The sequence below is a fragment of the Mobula hypostoma genome, chromosome 19 (assembly GCF_963921235.1).
Source record: "Mobula hypostoma chromosome 19, sMobHyp1.1, whole genome shotgun sequence".
Classification (NCBI taxonomy): domain Eukaryota; kingdom Metazoa; phylum Chordata; class Chondrichthyes; order Myliobatiformes; family Myliobatidae; genus Mobula; species Mobula hypostoma.
The window spans coordinates 42,358,989-42,386,233 of record NC_086115.1 but is presented as its reverse complement, the minus strand read 5'-3'; the positions used below and the strand labels follow the sequence as shown (position 1 = coordinate 42,386,233).

Sequence of the window (27,245 nt, the reverse complement as noted above, 5' to 3'; positions counted from 1 at the left end):
ACCAATGATTTTTAGAAACATGTTTTTCTCTGTAATTTCAAACATTAACCTCTTACTATTACAAAAGATAATCTTGCTGCTCTGTCAGTTCCAACTTGCTTCTCTATCTATGCTGATTCCTGGCTGCTTTTCAAATCCTTAGAATCTCCTTCACTTTTGTTTTGGATCCCTTTTTCTTGGGAGGGGGCACCAGATTATTTTGGATGAGATATTAAGATAATGCCAAATGTCCTGTTATAACAACAAAAAGAAAATTAAAATCCATTAAGTTGTATAGAAAGCTTGGATAGGTGGGTCCTGTCAGCATGTTTTCTAAAATAGATTTGAATAGGGTTTTGAATTCTGCATAAATAACTAGTTCAGTTAGAATACTGGAGATAGATTTTGTTAATGAATAATAGTTGGATTTATCACAGTTCAGTGACATTCGGCAGTCGAACCTGGCTGTTTAAACTGCACCTGATGGAAACTAGTTGGGCCTGTGTTCTGCCCAGATATTCTGTTCTAGCTTGGATTGTGCTATGCCACCTGCCTTGGTATTTTACCCTGGTCTATTTGACTTGTCAGTAGTTAACGCAATCTTAACAAGATATTTAGCCAGGCATATAAATGTCCTCAGGGTGTCCATTTCAAGTTTGAATATGTAAATGATGCAGATTGTGGTTCTGGGCAAAGGGGGTGATCTTTGAGCACTGTCTCAGGGGCCAGCTTCAGATTTACCTCAATGTTGTGATTGGGAGAGGGGGCAGGGAGAAGAAATTACCTCACCTGGGGTTTGTGTGTTGATGTCATGTTTAATATTGAATTATTGTCCATGAATGATGTTTTGCCTATTCCTTCTCTGGATCAGGAAGGCAAAAAATATAAATGCTTAATTTCTGATGCAGATTAGCCTGTTATAGCAGTATTGCAATGCATATTTGTAAAATGAGTAATTTTCAAGATGTCAAAGTCCAGTTGTAGAAATGCTTCAGTGCAAGTAGTTTCTTTCCACATTCTTTTAATTGACTTGTGATGCAGTAATTTTCCTTTCTTCTCTCTTTAAGATAGCCGAAGATCAGGAGAAAAAAAAGTCAATATCCTCTCTGATTTAAATGGCTTTGATCTTCAGCCAGTACTCCATTGGAGAATTTTGTTTGGTATTTACGAGGCTATCGGATCCTGGTGAATTCTTGTCAACAGTTATCTTGAAGGAGCCGAAGGACTGGGCTTTATCTGTGACGGGCAAGAGTGGAGCAGAGGGAAGTCTGACATTTCATTTCGGACTGTTATTGATTGTGATGGAGCCCATATTCTCATGGGTGGACAGTGAATAGTATAAGTTGGAATGTAGCTATTTAAGTCACTACTCTTTGTCTAAGACTTGTCTCAATCAAAATAAAATTACTGCAAAAATTTCTAAGGGTGAGTAATGGATAAAGACTAGTCTCTTTATTTTGATTCCTGTTTTTTTAATTATGTAATGCAGTAGTTTTAATACAGCAAGTATAAAATGTCTAAATACTGCAATTGCCCAATGGTCTTGCAAACAATTGCAGGGCATAATAGGCATTATTTGTAACTTCATTAGCATTTAGCAGCATATGATTATCTCTGCACCAGATGCAAAGCTTGCAGAAGGCCTGTGTTGCCTCTTCCTCCAGTAACATTGGATATGTTCCAAATGCACAAATAATGCTGAAGTAGTAATGGTTTGAAAATAGTTCCGTACTGTAACCTGAAGATGAAATTGTAACATGATGAGTTTACAGTGGAGAAGAGTTAATTAATAAAAAGATCAAGTTTCCAGGGGGAGTCCTTATTGAAAGGCATTTAATGTTGACTCTTTGACATTGAGCAATATTGTGGATGCCATGATTTGGTGTTTTCTAATTACACCCTGTTTTCATTGTAGAATGATGGCTAGCTGTAATGTTTGTTTTGCACAACAATGCTAAAATAACTGCATACTGTCAACCTTTTGAAGATTTAATGAAGAGGAAAGTAGAAGTTAATGAGGATCATGTCATGCCTGAAAAATAATACCTGACTGGTTAAAGGGGGTTAACAGATTTATTGAATGCATTGTCCTCGTGTTTAGAATGATTGGGGCCCAGAGTAAGTTATATTTTGTATAGTGGAGCTCGCTAATTCTGACTGAGTCTAATTTGTTTCAAAAAGATTGTCCTGTTTTAACCACTGAAAAAAGCACTACCTGATGCTTACCAGTGTGTCCTTGCTCAGTCTTGTTCTTCAGAGATGCCTTTTTGAGTATTCCATAATGTGCCAGTTAGTTATCATGTCTTCATGACTTGGAGCCATACACATCAGTAAGCCTGCCCTGTATTCTGCCCAAATATTCGTTAAAGGTAATGTTCTTACTATGCAGATGGATTTTAAGGCTATGATAGGAGGGGTTAAAAAAATCACTTTTGTTCCTAGCTTTGTCCATTTGATCCTGCTATAGTCTCTCTAGTTATCAAATTAGGCAAGTCTGAAATGCAGTCCACAATATAAGGAATGGACACTTACGTATTGAGGATTGATTATCTGCAGAACAAAATGAAAACACGAGCAGTTGCCTTCAGAAGGGAAATCTGGAGAAATGGAACAGTTTAGAAACAGCTATTTTGTATGGAATGTACTTGCCATGTGGGACTAGGGGGATCAGCAAACACTTTCTGCAGGAGTTGAGAATGTAATTTGAAGTGAAATTTGAGGTGGTATTCACTCCTTGACTTCCTCTGGTCCATTTTTCTTAAAAGTGCGCAAATGACCTGTTTCAAATATAGGGTTTTGGGGTAATTCAGTTGTCAATCTCTTTATACAGCTAGGAAGCCTGAAGACTTATCTGAAGGATTCCACCACATTCCCAGTGTCCCTTTTTTTGTTGCAAATTTCTGCATGAGGTATGTAAGCAAACTTAAGTAATCAGTGTCATACAGACAAATTTAAAATTTGGTCTTTTAACAGAATTTTATATTCTTGTTCCTGCAATATCTTTGTTCTTTTGTCTTTTCCGTCTTGTAATTGTTTCCAATACCTTTCACAGAAGACATGTTTAAGGATTTTTGTCCATTATTAAATGGAACAAAGTTACTGATTTGATTCTTCATTGGGGGGAAAAAAGTACCTGGACATTTATTTTCTGGTTAAAAATACCATTATACAAAATGATAATTGTTTAAAAATAAACCTGGTTTTTGCTAGCTAGAATGGTTAAATTCTAAGATCCAGTGCTGATATCCTGTTTGTGAGAATTTAAAAAATTTAAAGTCTGTACGCATGGATGTTTTTCTCCTACAAATGTACCAACAAATAGACAATAAGTGCTAAAGGCATTTTCCTACATGTACAGATTCAGTCACTCTGCCTGTTGCCAACTTGATTTCAGGGACATCTCTTTATCATGGTGAGTAATCAAAAGACTCGAGCCCTTTTTGTGAATCTGTGAGTGTGTTGAAACAAAAATATATGTATTTACAGTACCAAAGCTATCACTTATTTTATCTTTAAAATTCCATTGAGTAGAAAATTTGATCCTGAAAAAAAAAGCTCTAATTGCTGTTTGTTTATTTTTGCATCCTGAAAGAGGTCCTCTGCATAAAAATATGTTGTGATGATTAAAGGCTACTGCAGAGTGTGTGTGTGTGTGTGTGTGTGTGTGTGTGTGTGTGTGTGTGTGTGTGTGTGTGTTTGTGCACAGATGTGTGTATGTCTCCTCAGAGTTATAGACGAAGTTTCAACTCCTCCACTTGCATTAGCATAAGTAAGCCAATTGGATTTGGGAAAAACTTATTAAACAATTCCCTGGAATAATTAGCAAGCTGTGACATGTATGGGACAGCATAGAACCTCAACTTCAAAGACCCTGCACTGAAAATATCAGTCTTAAATTGGATTTAATTTCCTGGATAGTAAATTGCAGTGAGCGATTCTAAGTTTACATGATGTGTACAGGAAAAATTTTATTTTGTGATTGTATCAGTTAATTTTAAAATGTGCGCTGCTGTAATTGTAAACGCTAGTGAATTGTATTCAGTCTCTGTATGATTTTGCTTTCCAACAGATTGAATTTGTGTATTTACTAGTGCACTTCCACTGTACAAACTGCTGATTTGGAGTAGCAACAGCAAGGTGAAAACTAATCAGCAATAAAGTCTATTGAAACAGTTTGTATATCTTTTTTTTTGTAGTGCTAACACTGCATCTGAACTCCATTTGGTTCTATTTCTCTGTTGTAAAAGTTATTTTTGACCATATCCCATGTAAATTTATTAACATTTGAGAGAATTGGAAACCAAAAGGTTACACAATACAGTACCATAGGGAAAAGCTGAGATTGTTAGTTCAGCCTCGTGATAATTGAATTACACACTTACAGCTTTTATTTTTAGACTGTGATTTTTTTTTTGGTTTATAATTTCCTCTCTCCACCACCCCCCCCACCAACCCACTTATGTAATAGGGTTACTTCAGAAATATAAATTTGATTGGAAATAATGTGGTTTATCTTAAAATTATTTCTGTGTCCCTGAAAGAATTTGTCTTTTCCTGTCAGTTTGGCCAAGTATACCAACTTCTTTAAATAAATATTCCCCTCTGTATATTTGAAGGTGAGCGATAAATGAACCTGCTGAGTAATAACTGTTTTAAATGACAATAACTCCTATTTATGAGTTGGTAGTTTTTTGCAACAGGTGTACCTCTAAGATTGAATGTTAGTTTCTGTGCAGTTTAGCATTTATTTCAGTTTGTTTTTGTTTACCCATGTAACATTGTTGTAATTGTGCCTCAAAGTCTTGCACTGAATACATTTGTTTTTGAAAATTGAGTAATTGCTCAAGTTACTGGTGTTGACAGAATAACATAAAACAGTTCCAAATAAGGGGAAAAAAATTAATGACAGTCATTGATTTTAAGCCACTAATAAGTGTGTGCTTTTCAGCATTCAATATAATATTTCCATTGAATGCCTGCTTTGTCTGATAATCTGAGTGTTGATATCAGGAGAGAATACAAAATGGTTTTTGTCCTGTCAGGCAATCTGTGATTAGATTTCTTTTATGTGTGTTTAACCAGCAAATATCTTGTATGTAGATGACCATCTCATACTTTTCCTGGAGTGCAACAGTAGCATTCTATTTTGTATTGCTTTGCTTCAGATGTGATCAGATCTGGAAATAGTTTTCAGTTCAAAAATTTGTAAATAAGCATGCTTTGGTTTTATTGATTTGAATAGCTTTCTCTTCTCCCTATAACATCAGAGTTATGCTTTGAAGCAACTACTGTTTCAGTAATTTGGATAGAAGCTGTTTTACTTTTTAAAAATAACTAGGTAGGAATTCAATTTGCATATGTTACAGCATACCTTGTTTTTTGAAAAGAAAGTCAAAGGTGCCATTATATTCTGCAGGATGTCTAATAGAAGTTGAGGAACAATCATGTTTTAAAGTTTACTTTTGGTTTTAAAGGAGGATTTGTGAAAGAGCAAGTTACTTACATATTCATGTCCTGTATAGGATACATTGGTTTAAGGGGAAACTTTAAATGAACCTTCCACTGTCAAATTACCTTGGTGAATTAAAAGATTCATCATCTTGTTCAATTTTGGATATGGCCTTTCAATGTTGCTAAATGCCCCAAGGCTCATTATAGGACTTATCAAATATAATTTTGATATCAAACCACCTAAACAGATAATTAGGACTGGAGTATAAAGCTAGTAGCAGTTTCAACGACCAGAAAACTACTGAGCTATCTTTTTTATGTGGTTCACTAATTTTTGCAGTGTAGGAAATTTGCTGACCTTATCAGGTCTGTATCCTAAATTAGGCACTGAGCATCCCTTAGCAAACGAGTCTGTTCAGGAAAAATCATAGTTTATCATTATTTGCCTAAGTACATGTATGCACACGTGCAATGACAAACTTGCTTGCAGCAGCAGTATCACAAGCACATAGGATCATATAAGCAGCATTCACAAAAAAACGTTATACACAATTTTCACAAAAAATGTGTAAAAAGACCAAGTTCTGTAGGCCTGCATATGTTTATCCATGAAAGGTGGTGGACAGTTAAATGATTAATGCAAGACTGAGGCTTCAAGAGTATCCCCGTGTGCCAAATAAGTGCAGAAGCTTTTGCAACCATGTTCAGTCAAAAGTGCTGAGTGGGTAAGCATTATGAAATCCCTGTTATTCAAAGTTAAAGTACATTTATTATCAATGTATGCAGTATACACCCTGAGATTCATCTACCTGCAAAGAAAACATAAAACACCCAACGTGCAAAAAGAGAAAACAAGTCATGCAAAAGGCAAAAAAACGATCAATTACACAGAATATTAAACATCAAGCAGTCTAGGGATGTTCAGTTTAGTTCAGTTCCATTTAGTGTTGCTATTCATTGATGGCAGAGCCAGTCTACCCTGATCAAAATTGCACAAAATAACAATTTTTTAAAAAGAGTAACCAGAAAAACTTGACAGGAACTATAGAGTCCTCTTAAAAATGAGTCCAATCCACAAACTGCGCTGATGAAACCTTGCCCAAGAACAAAGACTCCTGCACCTTCCTTCAGCAGCAGCAGCAGCAAGCAAAAGAGATAGCAGTCAAATGCAGGCACCACCTTCTGGCAGCAGTGAGTGAGAGGGCAAGGGAGACCAGTCAAACACGGGCACCTTCCTCTGGGCAGCAGCAAGCAAGAGGGAGACTGGTCAAGTGCAGACAGACACCACCGAACTCCATCGCTCACCTCCCACTCTCATCCTCGTTGATTGCAATCTGGCTCGACGCTTTAATCGGGGAGGAAAAAAGCAGGTCGTGGGTTCACGCTCCGCCATTAGGTCACACAGTCCATTTTCAACCACGCTGAACTCCATCAAAGGCAGCAGAAGTACCAGGTTGCTCAGTCGGCCCAAAAACATATTATCAAAATGTAAATTACAGGCTCCAATCATACACACATTAGTAGAAGTGTGTGTATGTATGTATATATATATTATGTTGTAGTAGGTTTGTGAACTGTAGCTATTGGTCACATAAAGTTGGTCTACAACTTTTTTCATACACTTTACCTGAGGTTCAGTGCTCTCAGTTTCACGAAACAGCAAAGGGTTGGACCAAGTGGCATTCACTATTACACTGAGCAATTGCACCGCAGCAAGTAGCTCCACTTCAGACAGACCGATCCTATACGGTTACAATATAACCTGGAGAATTACTAGGCTTTTTCTTGCTCACACCAGGAAGGGTCACATTTTAAACGTGGAATGGATGGTCGTGTTTTAAAAAAAGCCCCATTGGTGCTGAAAATCTGAAATATAAAGAAAGTAAGTATTGTCGTGTAGAGATGCATATAACCTGAAAAGTTAACATTGTTTTTTTTCTCCACCAGTGTGCTGCCTGACTTAAGAACATAAGAAGTGGGAGGAGTGGTAGGCCATCTGGGCCCACTACTCCTGCTCAACCATTTCAATTAGGTTATGGCTGATCTTGCGATTGGCTTACCTCCACCTTTCTGTCTTTTTCTCCCATGATCATAATGCAAAAATCTATGTCTCAAATAGATATATTGAAGTAGCTTCCCCTGCTTCCTTGGACAAACAACTCCACTGATTCACCACTGCAAAAAGCAGTTCCTCCTCATCTCTGTCCTAGATCTATTCCCCAGAATTTTGAGGCTATATGCCCTCTAGTTCTGATCTCACCTACTAGTGGAAACTAATTTCCTGCCTCTATCTCATCTATTCATTTCATAAATTTCTGCTTCTGTAAGATCCCCTCTAATTCTTCTGAATTCCACTTAGCATAGCCCCAGATAACTCACTTTCCTCATGGGTAGAGTGTAACCACAGGTGATTCAATTTCTCAGTGAATTGCTGGGCATTTTCTGCTTTTAATTTCTTTTTGATTCATGTTAAATTGATGGATTGGTGGGAAAGAAATTAACCATTTATCATTTAATGCATGTGCATCTGAAATAAAAGAAAAATACTGTTTACATTCTGGAGTAATAAATGTATTTGTACTTTTTACTTGGAAGTATAGAGCCCCCATGCTTGTGTATAAATAGATTGAAAGCACAAACAATGGTTAACAAAGCTATGGATTTGTTCTGAGTTAGAATAGAAAATATGTTTTTTAAAAAGCAATGTTAAACTAATATGCTTTTAAACAATTCTGATCTCATTAAAACATTGTTAAAATAATACCAGTACTGAGAAATTGAATTTTGTGGAATAGTTCTCTATTATTGAGATACAGCAAGGAATAGGCGCTTCCGTCCCTTTGAGCCAGCAATCCCCTGGTTTAATCCTAACCTAATCACAGGGCAATTTACAATGTCTAATTAACTTGCAACTGGTAGTTTAAACAGTGTAGGTTTCTTAATGCCAATACTAATAAAATAGAATTTTTTAGATGTTCATGAGTGGAGTCAGTTAAGTGGCCATAGTGCTATTTCTTTTGGAAAAAACATGAACCATGATAGAAAAATATAAGGCAGTCACTGATAAATTACAAGAAACTTTTAAGAAGACAGAAGACAATATCATAAGTAAATAGAAAATTTTTAAAAGAAATGCAGGCATAAAATAGAAAGTTCAAAGGATATGTCACTGGAATCAAATTAAGAGGAGTAGCAGCTGGCTTGAGAGTCAAATTAACATTGCCTTGGACGCATTAGATTAAATGTCCTCTTTCTGTGCTGTATGTGTTTTGCAGTATGATGTGCTGTGCAATACATATTTGGGGATTCTATCTTGGTGACTGTCCCCTAGAAATTTGAGTTCTAATTGACAAATTGGTGCATAAAAAAATAATAAATGATTCAAGCTTGTGTGCTGATTTTAAATAAATAATTCAATGCAGTCTGGTATATTTTCAAAGCTATAATAAAATGTTTTCTGCACAAAAATAATTGTATCACTATATGTTCCCTAGTTAGAAATTTTGGATGAGTAATTATTTTCTGTTTTATTGTTCTGTTCTTATATTTACTTAAAAGTTTGTTCTTTTTTTCTTCTGTTTGCTAACTGCTCTCACCTTTGCTTCAATCAATTTTACTACTTATTCCTGTCTTTCCTCTGGTCTATTCTGCCTGCATTACTCTTTGGCAATCGCTGTCTCTATCTCTCACTCCTCTCTAAGCTTGCCATCTATCTCTACTATATAACTTTCCTCTGCCCTTGGTGCACCTCCACAGATATTTATTATTAAATATTTGTACTGTTATGTGAAAATGGCAGTTGGGTATAAAGTAACTTAAATTTTGTGGCTAACATTTACTTTTCGGCAATGGAAACTACTTTGGAAATAAATAAAGGTTTTTGATTGCTAGCCATGCATATTTGGTACATTTTGGCTCAGCACTGTTTCTTTGACCTGGTTCCCAGAGAACTGAAATTTCAATGTCACAAATCTGTGCCAAGATGTTTGCAAAGTTGAGTCCAGCAATAGAGCACAATGTTCTGAAAGTGCCTCCTAAGCACTAGAACATATTGGGACATCCTGGAGTTCATAAAGCCATTATTCAAGTAACGGTGTTATTTTAAATGCAGCAAAAAGCTGTAGATTCCACCAATAAATTGCATTCACTATTTGGAAGCTGCTTTTGCAGCATGTGTTAATCTTGAAAGCCTGCCTCCTTATTATGGCAATAACACTTCTGGACTGATGCAATTTTCCATATAGGATTTGGAAAAAATGCAGAATTAGGTTTATTATCACTGACATATGTGGTGAAATGTGTTGTTTTGGGGCAGCAGTGTACTGCAATACATGGAGTATAGTACAAATTATAACAGTATGCATATATGCAGAGCAAAACTAGTGACAGTATTCATGGTTTTATGGACCATTCAGAGATCTGAGGCTCCTGTTGCTTCTCCCTGATGGTAGTAATAAAAAGAGGGCATGTCCTTGGTGGGCTCCTTAATGATAGATACTGCATGTTTTTTTTCTTGACACATTGTCTTTTGAAGATGTACTTGATGGTGGGGATGTTAGTGCCCATGATGGAGCTGGCTGAGTCTACAACCATCTGCAGCTTTGTTTTTTATCCTGTGCAGTGGTCCCTTTATACCAGGTAGTGATGCAACCAGTCACAATGCTGTCCACTGTAGAAATTTGCTAGGGTCTTTAGTTACGTACCAAATATCCTTAAGCCCCTAACGGAGTGTAGCCACTGGCATGCCGCCTTCAGTGCATAAAAATGTTAGGCTCAGGATAGATCTTAAGCGATGTTGACCCCAGGAACTTGGCCTCACTCGGCCCGAAACGTCGACTGTCCCTCTTCCTAGAGATGCTGCCTGGCCTGCTGCATTCACCAGCAATTTTTATGTGTGTTGCTTGAAATTCCAGCATCTGCAGATTTCCTCGTGTTTGCACTATATCCAGTACTGGCCCCTTGATGTGGGACGGGAGTGTATTCCTTGATTTTCTCATTTCTAAAGTCCACAGTCAATTCCTTGATATTTCCAAAGTTGAGTCCAGCAACGGAACACAGTCACTCTTCCAAAGCAACACTCAAACTTGGGGATGTTGCTGTGTGAGATAGAGTGGACACAAACTTGTGGGTTTCATCACATCATGGCTGTGCTGTGGGAGAGGACAATCATTCACTCTATACTGCAAAGACTGAGCTAAGGAGTAATTTCTTCACTTAGTGAATATGTGGAATTGAGAGCCAGAAGTGGTTGAGGCAGGTACATGGAGGAGAGGGCCCTGTTGGGATATGGGCTTACGCAAGAATTTGGGACTAGTCGGGTGGGTCCAGTGGTCAGCATGGACTTGTGCCAAAGGGCCTATTTCCACACTGTGTTGCTCTGTGACTCTAAATATCCTCCCCATTTTACCCTTTGAGCCTCCAAGAGGTCAAAAGACATACCGGTTGGTATGTTAGTTGGTCATTATAAATTGGCCCCTGATTAGGCTAGGGTTAAATCACATTACTGGTGGCACAATTTGAAGGTTTGGAAAGGCCTATTCTGCACAGTATCTCAGTAAGTAAGTAAATAAATATTGAATACTTATGCAAGATCACTTCTCATCTTCTATACTGTAAATTTTGTCAGTTCAATCTGCCTTCATGTGACAGGTTTGTCATTCCAAAATTCAGTCCAGTGAATCTTAAACGGCACTCCCTCCACTGCAAGTATGTCTTTTTTTAATGCAAAGAGACTAAAACATATGCAATACTTTGGATGTGGTCACCTCAACACTTGAGATAATTGTAGTTGTAAGTGGTTCTAGTCTGTATGTTCTAATTTTAGTTAATGAAGTAGGATAAACTTACTGCCAATTTCTTTAAATGCTCATTCCTTAACCCAGTAACTTAGCGAATGTTTACAAGCTGTTTCTGTAGATGTTTTAGAGGAGAAATGGGAAAGAATCAGTATTTCCAGTTTTATGTTTCATTTGGCATATACAGATCGTACTCGTCTGCCTGTTTCTATAATTAAACACAGTAGTCGCTATTAATACATGTAAGACAGAGGTGAAAATTTTGCTTTGACTTTGTGTAATGTGATTCTGCCTTATCCTGGCCTTATCGTTATGATTTGAATGATTTGAACTGAGTGTGTGATTTCCTGTTCGATCAATAGTTGGTCAAAGTTTGCTAGGTTTGAAGCAACCTAATTTGCCCTCAGCTTTTGCTTTGTGACAGAACTTAACAGGGGCTTCATGGAATGGGGAAATCTTTAACCTGAGCATTTTAGCAGATGCCTCGTTAGTTTCACTTTCTATTCCCTTCGTATTTGCTTAACAAACACCCTCCAGTCCTTTCAAACCTTGTTCTTATCTCCTGTGTAGCTCGCTTAAAAGTTCATCACAAATACTGGGTTCAGGCTGCTACTTGTTCCTCCACTTTGTTATTCTTCTCCCTACCAAGTCCTTGAAAACTCTTTATCATTAACCGTGACTTCATCAATCTGAGTAATTTCTGATCTTTTACTGAAGCCTTTCTGACCAAACCATAAGCACTTACAAGCTCAACCAAAGAGAATGCAGATGCTCAAGTCTGAACCAATAATCAGTCAGCTGCAGGAATTTAGTGGATTCGAACAGCATCTGTGGGAGGAAAGGAAATGTTGATATTTGGGGTCAAAACCCTGACAGTGGAGAGGTGAGGTGCCAAGTATAAAGAAGAGGAGTGGTAAGGAAGGATTCTTATGTAATTAGAAGACTAGGAAGGGTGTAATTCATCTATCATTTACCTGCCACTGTCCCTCAACTCCACCCTCGCTCACAACCCCTACCCGGTACTACTTGCTTGACATTTTACATCCTCCTCGGTCTTCTAATCATCTCAGAATTTTTAATCGCTATTCCAGTTCTGTTTTTTCTGTCATTCTCTTCACTCAGCCCTGATGCAGGGTTTTGACCTGAAACATTAATTCCTTTCCTCTGCTTGACTTGCTGAGTGCCTCCAGCAGGTTGGTTGATGACACAATCCACATTGTTTTACTCCTGGTGGTTTATCGCTTCTACCTCCTGGAAAACTATTCTGCACATCCTCATTAATCTGTTGCCAATGTCATGAAGCCTACCAACATGTTATTAAATCTTGTTTAAAAATGCAGTCTACTTTTCACATTTATTTGAAGTGTTGTGATTCAATTCCTCACTCAGCAATTCTGATGTAACACCTTAAATTGCTTTTAAGTTGTAAAACGTGTCTTTTTAAGTGCTTTTCTGTATTCACCTGTTGGAACTTCAGTTCATCCACTAAGCTGTCTCCTCTGTTTCTCATATTGGTTCTGTGTGCTTAGTGTTTCCTTCAAGTGTGGGGGAAACATAATTTAGTTATGTGTGTTTTCTTTCTTGTTGTTATATGTTGGATATAATTTAAATTGAATAATTTTGTATTTACTTGTGATACTACCTCTTTGCAGGGTTCCATCAGCAATAGGGCCTGTTAAGCATTGGCAGCACTTTCTCCTGGTGCTAATTTTACACCACATTGTTCAGTCTGTGTTCAGTTTACCAATCTACTTGTGCTTTCCCTCAGCCTTCCTTTGCTGCTACTTCATGCTCTTGGGCCTTTATTATCTGCTGTTTCTCATTCTTGTTTGGGTGTAGGGACAAGTGCTGAAGTGGGTCTTTGGACTCTGGATTTCTGTCTTTGGGCTTACAGATATCCCACCTCTCCCGGAAGTTCCGGGAGCCTCCCGCATATGAATAGTGGCTCCTTGATGCCTGCAAATTACATACAATATCACGGAAATCAATTTTTTTGAGAGCAAGCAACAGAAAGCAAGAGAGAGCGCGAGAGAGAAAGCATGCGAGAGCACGAGAGAGAGAAAGCGAGAGCGAGAGAGCAAGCAAGCGAGAGAGCACGCGAGCGACCACGAGAGAGAGAGAGAGAGAGCGCAAATGCGCCATGGCAGAGTGTTCCAAAAAAAAAAGAAAATATAAAACTTATGTCACCCCAGACTACACTAAAGTATACCCCTGCCTAATAGGGGTTAAAGATAATGACAGTATTGCTCGCTGCACTGTTTGCAACAGTGACTTTTCTATTGCCCATGGTGGGTTAAGACTGTAAAAGACATGTTGAGGTGAGTTTAACAGGTGTCATTCATTCATTAGCATAGCTAACGTTATTTAAACTAGCTGGCCAGCTGCTAAGGAGCTACTCTATTGCAGACATCCCACCTCTCCCGGAAGTTCCTGGAGTCTCCTGCAAATTGATGGTGCTACCTCCCTGAAATGAGTTTTTGCAGGGTGGGATGTCTGGGCTTAATTGAAGAAGCCTAAATTTTCCACCAAGAACAAATTCATGGTTTTCAAATTCAGGCCTTGCTTACTGCTTGTCTTTGCATTGTAGTACATAAAATCTGTGAATTTATTGTCAAAATCCTCTTAAAAATGCATGGATTGACAGGGAGTGTATAGGATTTTTTAATGTGATTCTGCCTTGTGCAGGCTTTCAAAATAGTTTGGTATATTTGTGTTTGGATAATTTGAACTGATTTTTTTTTCTCTCCTGTGCTGTCCACATTTAGTAGGTCTGCAAAAGGTTAATTTGCCTGCAAGTTTTGTTTTGCAGCAGAAATGTCGTCATACTGGAACATTAGGTGACTCGTCATCTTTAAAAATTTTAAAGGCAGACGTTTGTAGATGTTTGATAAGCAAGGCTGTGAAAACTTGCTGTGGGTAGAGTTGAGGTTGCAATATCGTCAGCCGTAACTTTATCTCATGGTGAAAATAGCTTGAGGAGTCAAGTAACCCACCCCTGTTCCTAATGTAAATTTTTGTTTTGATCCCAAGATCCGTTACAAGCCATGTATCTTTGCTAACACCAATTGTATCCACCTTCACAACACTTCCCCACTCCAGCTGTTTCAGTTTATTTGCTGCTGACATGCAATTTTATAACTTTATTATCGCAAGATTTGATTTGTTCAGGTTGCTCATGTTCCTTTCAGTCTAGAATTGAGCTCTGTAGCCCAGTTTGTGGCAAGTTCATTTACCCAACATAACCTCTGCTTGCTGATCTACACAGGTCTACAACACATTCTTGTAATAAAAATCCTTTCTTGACCTTGGCCCTCATTACCTCTGAAATATCTTTCATATCATGAAATCAAGATAGGATTGTAGAGTTACACACAGTGTGGAAACAGGCCATTTGGCTCATCATATTCATGCTAACTATTAAGTAATGAAACTAATACCCTTTGCCAGCACTCGCTCCATAACCTTGTATGTCTTGTTGACTCAGTGCTTGTTTTCATCATTCAATCAAGCAATGTGTTCCAAATATCATTGACCCTCTGCACAAAAAAGTTCCTTCTCCGATCTCCTCTAAGCCCCTTACCATAAACCAGTGTCCTTTTTTTTATTGTGCAGTGCCGAAAAGTTTCCTGTTACCTCCTCTGTCTATGCTTCTCACAATTTTGTATATCCTGCCCACAGCCGCCTTTCTTCTAAGGAAGAAGGCTTCAAAGGTCTGCTCTTCTTTCTTGACAGAAGAACCCCAATCCCCCTCCATCACCACACTCCTTTGTCTGGCAGAGCTGGTCCTCACACTTAATTGTTTTTCCTTTGGCTCCTCCTAATTTCTCCAAACCCAAGGTAGTAGCCATGGGCACTCACATGGGCTGAGCTATGCCTGTCACTTTGTTGGCTATGTAGAACAATCTATGTTCGAAGCCTTCCCTGGTCATACTCCCCAACTCTTCGTCTGCTATATTAACTACTGCATCAGTGTACTTCATACACCCATGCTGAGCTCGTCAATTTCATCAATTTTGCCTCTAACTTCCACTCTGCCCTTAAATTCACTTTGGCCATCTCTGACTCTGGAGATAAACCGACAGCTGACATGCTTTATAAACTGACTGATTCCCATAGTTATCTCAACTCTTCCTCTTTCCACCCTATTCTCTTTTAAAAATGCTGTTCCCTTTTCAGTTTCTTCAACTCTGCCACATATGTTCTCAGAATGTGGCTTTCCATTTCAGGACATCTGACAGGTCTTTTAAAGAATGGGGATTCCCTCCCTCTACAATTGATGCTGCTCTCTCTCTCCCATCTCCTCCACTCCCTGTACAGCTACACTCTCCCAATCTTCCTGTCATCGTAATGGTAATAAAGCCCTGCTTGTCCTTGCCTACCACCCCATCAGGCTCTGCATTCAATACATTATCCTCTGCAATTTCCGCTATCTCCAAAGGGACCACACCACTAAACACATCTTTAATCCCCCCCCCCCACCCCAACGCTTTCTACAGCAATCACTCCCTCCGCAATTTTCTTTTTCATTTGTCCCTCCTTACTAATCTAGAACATAGAATAGTACAGCACAGTACAGGCCCTTCGGCCCACAATGTTGTGCCAACCCTCAAACCCTGCCTCCCATATAAGCCCCCACCTTAGATTCCTCCATATACCTGTCTAGTAGTCTCTTAAACTTCACTAGTGTATCTGCCTCCACCACTGACTCAGGCAGTGCATTCCATGCACCAACCACTCTCTGAGTAAAAAACTTTCCTCTAATATCCCCCTTGAACTTCCCACCCCTTACCTTAAAGCCATGTCCTCTTGTATTGAGCAGTGGTGCCCTGGGGAAGAGGTGCTGGCTATCCACTCTATCTATTCCTCTTATTATCTTGTACACCTCTATCATGTCTCCTTCCTTCTCTCCAAAGAGTAAAGCCCTAGCTCCCTTAATCTCTGATCATAATGCATACTTTCTAAACCAGGCAGCATCCTGGTAAATCTCCTCTGTACCCTTTCCAATGCTTCCACATCCTTCCTATAGTGAGGTGACCAGAACTGGACACAGTACTCCAAGTGTGGCCTAACCAGAGTTTTATAGAGCTGCATCATTACATCGCGACTCTTAAACTCTATCCCTCGACTTATGAAAGCTAACACCCCATTAGCTTTCTTAACTACCCTATCCACCTGTGAGGCAGCTTTCAGGGATCTGTGGACATGTACCCCGAGATCCCTCTGCTCCTCCACACTACCAAGTATCCTGCCATTTACTTTGTACTCTGCCTTGGAGTTTGTCCTTCCAAAGTGTACCACCTCACACTTCTCTGGGTTGAACTCCATCTGCCACTTCTCAGCCCACTTCTGCATCCTATCAATGTCTCTCTGCAATCTTTGACAATCCTCTACACTATCTACAACACCACCAACCTTTGTGTCGTCTGCAAACTTGCCAACCCACCCTTCTACCCCCACATCCAGGTCGTTAATAAAAATCACAAAAAGTAGAGGTCCCAGAACAGATCCTTGTGGGACACCACTAGTCACAATCCTCCAATCTAAATGTACTCCCTCCACCACCACCCTCTGCCTTCTGCAGGCAAGCCAATTCTGAATCCACCTGGCCAAACTTCTCTGGATCCCATGCCTTCTAACTTTCTGAATAAGCCTACCATGTGGAACCTTGTCAAATGCCTTACTAAAATCCATATAGATCACATCCACTGCACTACCCTCATCTATATGCCTGGTCACCACCTCAAAGAACTCTATCAGGCTTGTTAGACACGATCTGCCCTTCACAAAGCCATGCTGACTGTCCCTGATCAGACCATGATTCTCTAAGTGCCTATAGATCCTATCTCTAAGAATCTTTTCCAACAGCTTTCCCACCACAGACGTAAGGCTCACTGGTCTATAATTACCGGACTATCCCTACTACCTTTTTTGAACAAGGGAACAACATTCGCCTCCCTCCAATCCTCCGGTACCATTCCCGTGGACACGAGGACATAAAGATCCTGGCCAGAGGCTCAGCAATCTCTTCTCTCGCCTCGTGGAGCAGCTGGGGGAATATTCCATCAGGCCCCAGGGACTTATCTGTCCTAATGTATTTTAACAACTCCAACACCTCCTCTCCCTTAATATCAGCATGCTCCAGAACATCAACCTCACTCATATTGTCCTCACCATCATCAAGTTCCCTCTCATTGGTGAATACCGAAGAGAAGTATTCATTGAGGACCTCACTCACTTCCACAGCCTCCAGGCATTTCTTCCCACCTTTATCTCTAATCAGTCCTACCTTCACTCCTGTCATCCTTTTTTTCTTCACATAACTGAAGAATGCCTTGGGGTTTTCCTTTACCCTACTCGCCAAGGCCTTCTCATGCCCCCTTCTTGCTCTTCTCAGCCCCTTCTTAAGCTCCTTTCTTGCTTTCCTATATTCCTCAATAGACCCATCTGATCCTTGCTTCCTAAACCTCATGTATGCTGCCTTCTTCCTCCTGACTAGATTTTCCACCTCACTTGTCACCCATGGTTCCTTCACCCTACCATTCTTTATCTTCCTCACCGGGACAAATTTATCCCTTACATCCCGCAAGAGATCTCTAAACATTGACCACATGTCCATAGTACATTTCCCTGCAAAAACATCATCCCAATTCACACCCGCAAGTTCTAGCCTTATAGCCTCATAATTTGCCTTTCCCCAATTAAAAATTTTCCTGTCCTCTTTGATTCTATCCTTTTCCATGATAATTATAAAGGCCAGGGAGCGGTGGTCACTGTCCCCCAGATGCTCACCCACTGAGAGATCTGTGACCTGACCCGGTTCATTACCAAGTACTAGATCTAGTATGGCATTCCCCCTGGTCAGCCTGTCCACATACTGTGACAGGAATCCATCCTGGACACACTTAACAAATTCTGCCCCATCTAAACCCTTGGAACTAATCAGGTGCCAATCAATATTAGGGAATTTAAAGTCACCCATGATAACAACCCTGTTATTTTTGCACCTTTCCAAAATCTGCCTCCCAATCTGCTCCTCTCTATCTCTGCTGCTACCAGGGGGCCTATAGAATACCCCCAGTAGAGTAACTGCTCCCTTCCTGTTCCTGACTTCCACCCATACTGACTCAAAAGAGGATCCTGCTACATTATCCACCCTTTCTGTAGCTGTAATAGTATCCCTGACCAGTAATGCCACCCCTCCTCCCCTTTTCCTCCCTCTCTATCCCTTTTAAAGCACTGAAATCCAGGAATATTGAGAATCCATTCCTGCCCTGGTGCCAGCCAAGTCTCTGTAATGGCCACTACATCATAATTCCATGTATGTATCCAAGCTCTTAATTCATCACCTTTGTTCCTGATGCTTCTTGCATTGAGGTACACACATTTCACCCTTCTACCTTACTGTCTTTACACCGTTTATTCTGCTTCTCTTTCCTCAAAGCCTCTCTGTATGTTAGATCTGGCTTTACTCCACGCACTTCTTTCACTGCTCTACAGCTCTGGGTCCCATCCCGCTCGCAAGTTAGTTTAAACCCTCCTGAACCATACTAGCAAACCTACCTGCAAGGATATTGCTCCCTCTCCCTTTCCCTCTCCCTCTAGGCACTAGCGACCAAAGTGCTACAGCTGCCCTTCCTCCCTCACCTCCATTCAGGGCCCCAAATAGTACTTCCAGGTGAGGCAACACTTCACCTGCGAATCTTCTGGGGTCATCTGTTGTGTCCGGTGCTTCTGATGCATTCTGCTCTATATTGGTGTGAACCGTCATAACTTGGGAGACCACTTTGTCGAGCACCTCCGCACCATCCGCCACAAGAAAGACTTCCTGGTGGCCAAATACTTTAATTCCAATTCCCATCCCCGTGTTGATCCATGGCCACTTTTTGTACCAAGATGAGGCCACACTCAGGCTGGAGGAGCAACACCTTGTATTCTGTCCTGATACCCTCCAGCCTGATGGCATGAATATAGATTTCCCTCTCTTGTGAACAAAACTCCCCCCCTTCTCTATTCCCCACTCTGATTTTTTATTTCCTCTCACCTGCCTATTACTTCCCCCCCAGTCCCCTTCTTTCCTTTCTCCTATTGTCCACTCTCCTCTCCTATCAATTCTTTCTCCTCCAGCCCTTGACGTTTTCCACACATATGGCTTCACCTATCACTTTCCAGCTAGCCTCTTTCCCCTTCCCCACCTTCTAATTCAGGCATCTTACCCCTTCCCTCCCAGTCCTGAAGAAGGGTCTCGGCCTGAGCCGTTGTCTGTCTACTCTGTCATAGATGAGCTCCTCCAGCATTTAGTGGGTTGCTATGGATTTCCAGCATCTGCAGATTTTTCTCATGTTTGGAATTGTGTTCAGTTCTGATTAACTCATTATAGAAAAGATATGGAAACTTTAGAGAGGGTGCAGAGGAGATTTACTGGGATGTTGTTTGTCTGCATTAGAGACATGTCTTGTGTGGAAAGGTTGAGTGAGTTCAGGCTTTTCTTTTTAGAGTGAAAGTGTATACAATGATAAGAGGCATAGATTGGAAACAGGTGCCTTTTTTCCCCAGGGCAGCATAGTTTTAAAGTGATTGTAGGAAAGTATATGTGGGGGGAGGGGGTATTTCGGACGTGGGTGTTTTCATTTATAGCGAGTGGTGGGTGCATGGAATGCTTTGTTGTGGGCAGATACTTTAATGATATTTACAAGACTCTTAAGCAGGCATATGGTTAAAAGAAAAGGGGAGTTATATGTGGGAGGGAAACTTTAGATTAATCTTGGAGTAGATTAAAATGCCAGTGCAAAAACATGACAGAAGGGTCGGCACAATTCTATGTAAAACAAACCTAAGTTTTCTAATCATTGAAACATTCCATCCCGGGCAACCACATGGTGGATCTCCTCAGACCCTGTCCAGTGCAATTGCATGCTTCATTTTACTAACTGATTAATACCATCCTCTGGCCTATGACTATCTTCGAATGACACCAGTTGTTCCCATTTTTGCAAGGTATGGACCAAGTGCATACAAATAAGGTTAGTCTAGATGGATAAACAAGAGAAAATCTGCAGATGCTGAAAATCCAACCAACGCACACGAAATGCTGGGGGAATTCAGCAGGCCAGGCAGCATCTATGGAAAAGAGTAAACAGTGGAAGTTTCAGGTTGAGACTCTTCGTGAGTCCTGATGAAGGATCTCAGCCTGAACTGTTAATTTGGTCCTGAAGTTGTAATTGATTACCATTACACCGTACATTCTGTAACTATTGCAGTAATCATGTTTCTAGCTTCCTCCATTTAAATAATATGTACAACTTTTAAGTCCAGAGAAGACGAGAAACGGGGGCCCAAAATGAAACTCTGGATTCAAACCTGAAGGGCATTTTTTAAAATTAAATTTCTCTCATCAGTGCTAGTAATCTCAAATTGAAAGGCAACTAGCTGGAAATTTTGCATGCTGAATAAATTGCTTGTACTATTGCTTTAGGGAAAATTACTTCAAAAATGTAGTACACATGATGCACAGCTGGAGTGAGTCTGAAAATCGAAAATAAAATTGCATTTACTGGAATCTGAAATGAGAGCAGAAAGGCTGGCAGAACTCGGTAGGTCAGGCAACATTTGTAGAAAGAGGAATGGCTATTGTTTCAGCCTACTAGAGGAACGGAGCAAGTTGAGCATCAACTGTGGGGAGGAAAGGACTTGTTGACATTTTGGGTCAAAACCCAGCTTCAGCCCCAAAGCAGTGTTTTAACCCAAGCCTCCCACCTCCCCACTGATGCCACTTGACCCACTGAGTGCCTCCAGAAAACTGCTTCAGGTTCCAATATCTGCAGTCTCTCTTGTTTCTCCAGTTATTGTTTTAGGTCTGAAGCCCTGTGTCAGAACAGAAAAGAGATTTTAAAAAAGAATTTTAAATTGCCATAGAAGGTAGTGCACAGAATCAGAATCACATTTATTGTCACTTTTCTTAAATGACCATGGCAGGAGTAGATTTGGGCCATTTGGAACATTGAATCTGCGCTGCTATTTGAATGGCTGATTTACTTGCCCTCTCAACTCCTTTCTCTTGGCTTCTCCCCATAACCTTTGACATCCTTACTAATTAAGCACCTATTAACCTCCACTTTAAATATACCCAATGATTTTGCCTTCACAGTCGTTTGTGGCAATAAATTTCACAGATTCACCACCCTCTGGTTAAAGAAATTTCTCCTTATCTCTGTTCTAGAGTGAGTTTATTGTATTTTGAGGCTGTGCTCTGGTTCTGGAATCCTCCACCACTGGAAACATCCTTTGCATGTCCACTTTGTTAGGCCTTTCAATATTTGGCAGGTTTCAATGAGATTTCTCCCCTCATTCTTCTAAACTCCAATGAGTACAGGCCCAGATCTATCAAATCCTCTGCATAAGTTAACCCTTTCATTCACAGGATTATCTCTAATGCCAGCACATCCCCCTTCTTGTATATGGGACCCAAAACTCATCAGAATACTCCATATGTGGTCTGACTGATGCCTTATAAAGCCTCAGTATTATGTCCTTGCTTTTATATTCTAGCCCTCTTGAAATTATTGCTAACATTCATTTGCCTTCCTTACTATCGGCTCAACCTGCAAATTAAATTTTAAGGCCTCCTGCACTAGGTTTCCTAAGTCCCCTTGTACTTCCGATTTCTGAATTTGCTCCCTCTGCCAATGGATCCTCGACTTCCTAACCAGAAGACCACAATCTGTGCAGATTGGTGATAACATCTCCTCACTGACGACCATCACTGGTGCACCTCGGGTGTGTGCTTAGCCCACTGCTCTACTCTCTGACTGTGTGACAAGGCACAGCTCAAATACCATCTATAAATTTGCTGATGATACAGCCATTGTTGGTAGAATGTCAGACAGTGACGAGAGGGTGTACAGGAGCGAGATATGCCAACTAGTGGAGTGGTGTCCCAGCAATAACCTGGCACAAAGTCAATAAGACGAAAGAGCTGATTGTGGACTTCAGGAAGGGTAAGACAAAGGAACACATACCAATCCTCATTGAGGGATCAGAAGTGGGGAGAGAGTGAGCAGTTTCAAGTTCCTGGATGTCAAGATCTCTGAGGATCCAACCTGGCCCCAACGTATCGATGCAGTCATAAAGAAGGCAAGATAGCGGCTATACTTAATTAGGAGTTTGAAGAAATTTGGTGTGTCAACAAATGCACTCAAAAACTTCTATACATGTACCGTGGAGAGCATTCTGACAGGCTGCCTCACTCTCTGGTATGGGGATGGTCAGGGGGTGCTGTTCCACAAGACCAAAAGAAGCTGCAGAGGGTTGTAAATTTAGTCGGCTCGATCTTGGGTACTAGCCTACAAAGTACCCAGGACATCTTCAAGGAGCAGTGTCTCAGAAAGGTAGCTTCCATTATTAAGGACCACCAGCACCCAGGGCGTGCCCTTTTCTGACTGTTATCATCGGGTAGGAGGTACAGAAGCCTGAAGGAACACACTCAGCGATTCAGGAAAACCCCCCTACCATCCGATTCCTAAATGGACATTGAACCCTGAGACACTACCTCACTTTTTTAATTTATTATTTCTGTTTTTTGCACGATTTTTAATTATTCAATATACATATACTGTAATTGATTTATCTATTTTTTGTTTTTTCTTCTGTATTATGTATTGCATTGAACTACAGCTGCTAAGTTAACAAATTTCACGACACATGCCAGTGATAATAAACCCGATTCTGATTCCAGTTTAGAAAATGGTCTGTGCCTTCATTCCTTCTATCAAAGTGCATGACTATACTTCCCTATGTTGTATTCCATGTGCCAGTTTTATTCACAGTCCTCATCTGTCCAAGTCATACTGCAGACTTCATGCTTCCTTAATGCTAGCTGACCCTCCACCTGTCTTCGTATCATCCACAAGCTTTGTCACAGCACCATCAAATCTGTCATCTAAGTCATTAACTGATACGTAAATTTTTGTTAGTAGCCTCTGAGTATATCATTAGGTACAGCAGAGGAACCTGGCATGGTCTTCTACTGCTGTCGTCCAGCCTCTTCAAGGTTTGACACGTGTGTTCCGAGATGCTCTACGGCACACCTCTGTTGTAACATATGGTTATTTTAGTTACAGTCGCTTTCCTGGCAGCTTGAAGCAGTCTACCTATTCTCCTGTCCTCTTTCATTAACAAAGTGTTTTTGCCCACAGAACTGCTGCTCACTGGATGCTTTTAAGTTTTCTGCACCATTCTTTCTAAACTTGAGATTACTGTTGGTGAAAATCACAGGAAGTAAACAGTTTCTGAGATACTCAAACCACCCCATCTGGCACCAACATTCATGCAGTCAGTCACTCAGATCACAGTTCTTCCCCATTCTGATGTTTAGTCTGAACAACGACTGAATCTCTTGACAATATATGCATGTTTTTATGCATTGTAGTGTTGCCACATGATTGTCTGACTAGAGAGTAGTATTAACCAGCAGATAAACCTGATAAAGTAGCCAATGAGGGTGGATGTAATATAATTTTTTTTTAAAAGTGTTACATACCCCGTAACTGGGTTGCCAAACCAGCAGAAATGGATCACTCAGTTGGAGTCTGGAGTACTAGAACTAAGAAAGTTTTATTAAAGAAACAAGCAACACAGTAATCGAAAGGATAATAAATGCAACAGTTCAACAATGATAACCACACATGTGCACAGAGTTAAGATAACAGCATCAATCAAGCTCTATCGTTGTCTAGGGGTAAATGACCAAATTTCAAAGTGACTCAAAGTTCAGTCCAGTTTAGTAGTTCAGTTTGCAGTAATCGTTGCCATGGCGATGGACAACGTGGGGGAAGAGAGAGATAGAACAGGAACAACTGATCATTCAGACACTGCTTCACTCACAGACCGGCGAGATGGCTCACAAACAGCTTTTGGGCGGGTCCTTGGTGATGTCACCTGAGGTCACCGACTGTGACCCCTCCTCCAGATGCGGTCGATCCTCTGCAGTGAACCCGGCACCCAGGCAAGGGCGGACACACACTGGGTTCCCGCTGATCGTACCTTTCCACCCTGGCCGTTGTCCGATACTTCTCACCCACTCGTGAGAGGCGCACTGCTTCCAGGGTCTCGTTACCTCGGGTGGCGTGTGTGTGGCCTTAGCAAACCGGTCCCTTTTTATCCCCCTGCTGGGGTATCGCCTGTCCATCACTTCAAACAGTTTAGGGTTCAAAGGGGGGGAGCCGCTCCAGACAGCTCTCTCTCCCACGTCCCTTCATTACACATCTCCAGACGCTGCTCCATTGTTCCTTATCTCTCCTTCCCCTGAGGGCAGGTGGCAGACCACTTGCTGATGTCACTGATGCTAACCCAGGCCAGCAAACATCTTAATTTTATGTGTATTCTCGTCACAAAAGGAAGCTTAAGGTTAAGGAACCCTGAGATGTGGTGATCATTATTTGATAGAATTTGCCCTGCATTTTCAGAGGGAGAAGTTAAAATTGAATGTATTGGTATTACAGTTGAGTAAACGTAACTATGGAGTCATAAGAGAGGAGCTGGCCAATTTTGATTTGAAGCAGTCACTAGCAGGAATGACGGTAGAGTAGTAATGCTGGGGTGTCTGAGTAATGAAAGATGCAGGATCGATTCATTGCAAAGTAGAAGCATTCTAAAGAGGGGATGAGACCATTTTGCCAGCAGATAAGTCAAAGGCAGCGTAAAAGCAAAAGAGAGGGCATATAATATACCAATAATTAGTGGGAAGCTGGAGGATTGGAAAATTTTTAAAATCTAATAGAAGGCAACTAACACAGCAGTAAGGAGAGAAAAGCTGAAATATGAAAGTAAGCCAGCCAGTGAGAGGATACCAAAAGTTTTTTTTTCAGATATGTAGAGTAAAAGAGGCAAGAATGGACATCAGATCGCTGGGAAAAGACACTAGCGAGGTAGTAATGGTGTTACTTTTTGCATCAGTGTTCATTGTGGAAGGCACCAGCAACATACCAGAAATGTGAGATTGTCAGGGGGCAGAGTGAGTGCAGTTCCCATTGCTGAGAAGGTGGTGCTTGTGGGGCTCAAAGATCTGAAGGTAAATGTCACCTGGACCAGAATCCCAGGGTTCTGTGAAGGAGGGAGCTGTGAAGAGATTGTGAAGGCACTAGTAATAACCTTTCAAGAATCACTAGATTCTGAACTGGTTCCACAGGACTGGAAAATTGCCAATCTCACTATACTCTTTAAGAAGAGGGGGGCCAAAAATTAGGAAATTAATCAGGCCAGGTAGCCTTACTTCAGTGGTTGGCAAAATGTTAGCAGTCTATTTGAGGTTTCTGACACAAGATAAGGTAGGTCAAACTCAGCATAATTTCCTTAAAGGGAATTCTATAGACGTGAAATGTGTTGTTTTGGGGCAGCAATACAGTGTAAAGACAAAATTAATATAAATTACAAAATAACTAGTGAGGTAGTGTTCCTGGCTTCATTCACCATTGACTAATCTCACAGCAGAGGGGAGGAAGCTGTTTCTGAATCAGAGTGTGGATCTTCAGGCTCCTCCCAGTAACAAGAAGAAGGCATATCCCAAATGACGAGGGTCCTCAGTGATGGATGCTACTTTCTTGAAGCACCGTCTCTTAAAGATGTTCTCAATGATGCCCATGCTGAAGCTGGCTAAGTGTACGATCCTCTGTCACCCCTTGCGATCTTGTTCTTGAGTTGCATTACAGCCTAGTATGGGCACTAGGCAAAATGAATAGGATGAAGAATACCAGTGATAGAGTGAGATCAGGTCACATGGGCTAGTATGCAATTAGAGGGTGATAATGTTTCTCTTTCTCTGTATTATGTGTTGCTATTAGCAGGGCTGTGAAACATACCCACCAGATTAGGCTGCACTTATAGAGAGAAAATAGAGGTATACAAAATTGAGGGGTATAGATAGGGTTTTTCCCACTGAGGTTCGTGGGACTATAACCAGAGGTCATGGGTTAAAAGTGAAAAGTTTAAGAGGAACTTTTTCACTCAGAGGGTCATGAGAGTGTGGAATGAGCTGCCAGCACATGATCGATTTCAATGTTTAGGAGAAATTTGAATAGGTACATGGATAGTAGGGATATAGAGAGCTACAGTCCCAGTACAGGCCAATGGGAGCAGGCAGTTTAAATAGTTTGGGCATGGACTAGATGGTGCCAAAGGGCCTGTTTCTGTGCTGTACTTGTGTGACTTTTTTTAAAAACTGAGCTAAAATCATAGATGGATAATTGGTAGAAATGCTAATTCGGATACCGATAAAAAGCATTCAATATTGCATCTGGTTGTGCACAGAGAAGGTGGGTGTTTTTCCTCATGTTTACATTAGGTCTCATTGAAACAGTGCAGGGGACCACAGACGGTTTATCTTGCAAATATAATTTATAATGACCCTGATGTGGTTCGGTGAATTGCAAAACTGTATTGCCCTGGGTGGCCCAGATTGAACATTAAATATTTCTGAGTTGACATGGTAAGATCTGAAAAGAAGAGATTCTGTGTCACTACAAATATTTAATAAATATTTCATTAGCAACAGCAATCAGAACATCTTTTTAACAGATCTCTGAAAATTTTCAGAAACATTCTCTTTTCAAACCTTAAGTAAAATCCACATAATCTTTCTCAGTATAATTTGTGTATGTTCCAGGCTTTAAGTAATTGATATGAACTACTGTCAAATGTTCACCAAGTTATACTCTTCCCACTCAGATATGATCAATGTTGTTTTTGCATGTAAGATAAGAATGTGAATAAATTCAGGAAGGACGAGCGATAAAGATCTCTGCCATAATGTCAGTTAATGTACAACATATGATTAATGTCACCTTAGCAAAATTGTGACACAGATGTATGAATAATACATGGTTTGACTATAAGAGCAGGCCCTAACTAGAAAATAAGGGCTTCCTGGTACTTGTTAAAGGGTCCTTTCCTAGCTGGGTGGAATTGGTTATGTTTCCTCCCAGGTGGTCGAAGGTCATCCAGCTGTTAGGTAAGCCTCTGAATTCTTTA

At 40.5% G+C, this 27,245-nt stretch overlaps 1 protein-coding gene across 6 annotated transcripts in view; it reads left to right on the top strand.

The window, feature by feature from the left end:
• Nucleotides 1-27,245, top strand: part of pwwp2b (PWWP domain containing 2B) — a 74,470-nt gene that overhangs the window by 35,805 nt on the left and 11,420 nt on the right. The window contains exons 4-6 of one of the 6 annotated variants that reach the window (XR_010020999.1): nt 1,047-1,404; nt 2,810-2,888; nt 3,338-4,409. The gene's annotated coding sequence lies outside the window, so the exon portion shown is untranslated. Of the gene's footprint in view, nt 1-1,046; nt 4,412-27,245 lie in introns of those variants that run through there. The other 5 variants (XR_010021000.1, XR_010020998.1, XR_010020997.1 and 2 more) reach the window with 5 other exon arrangements.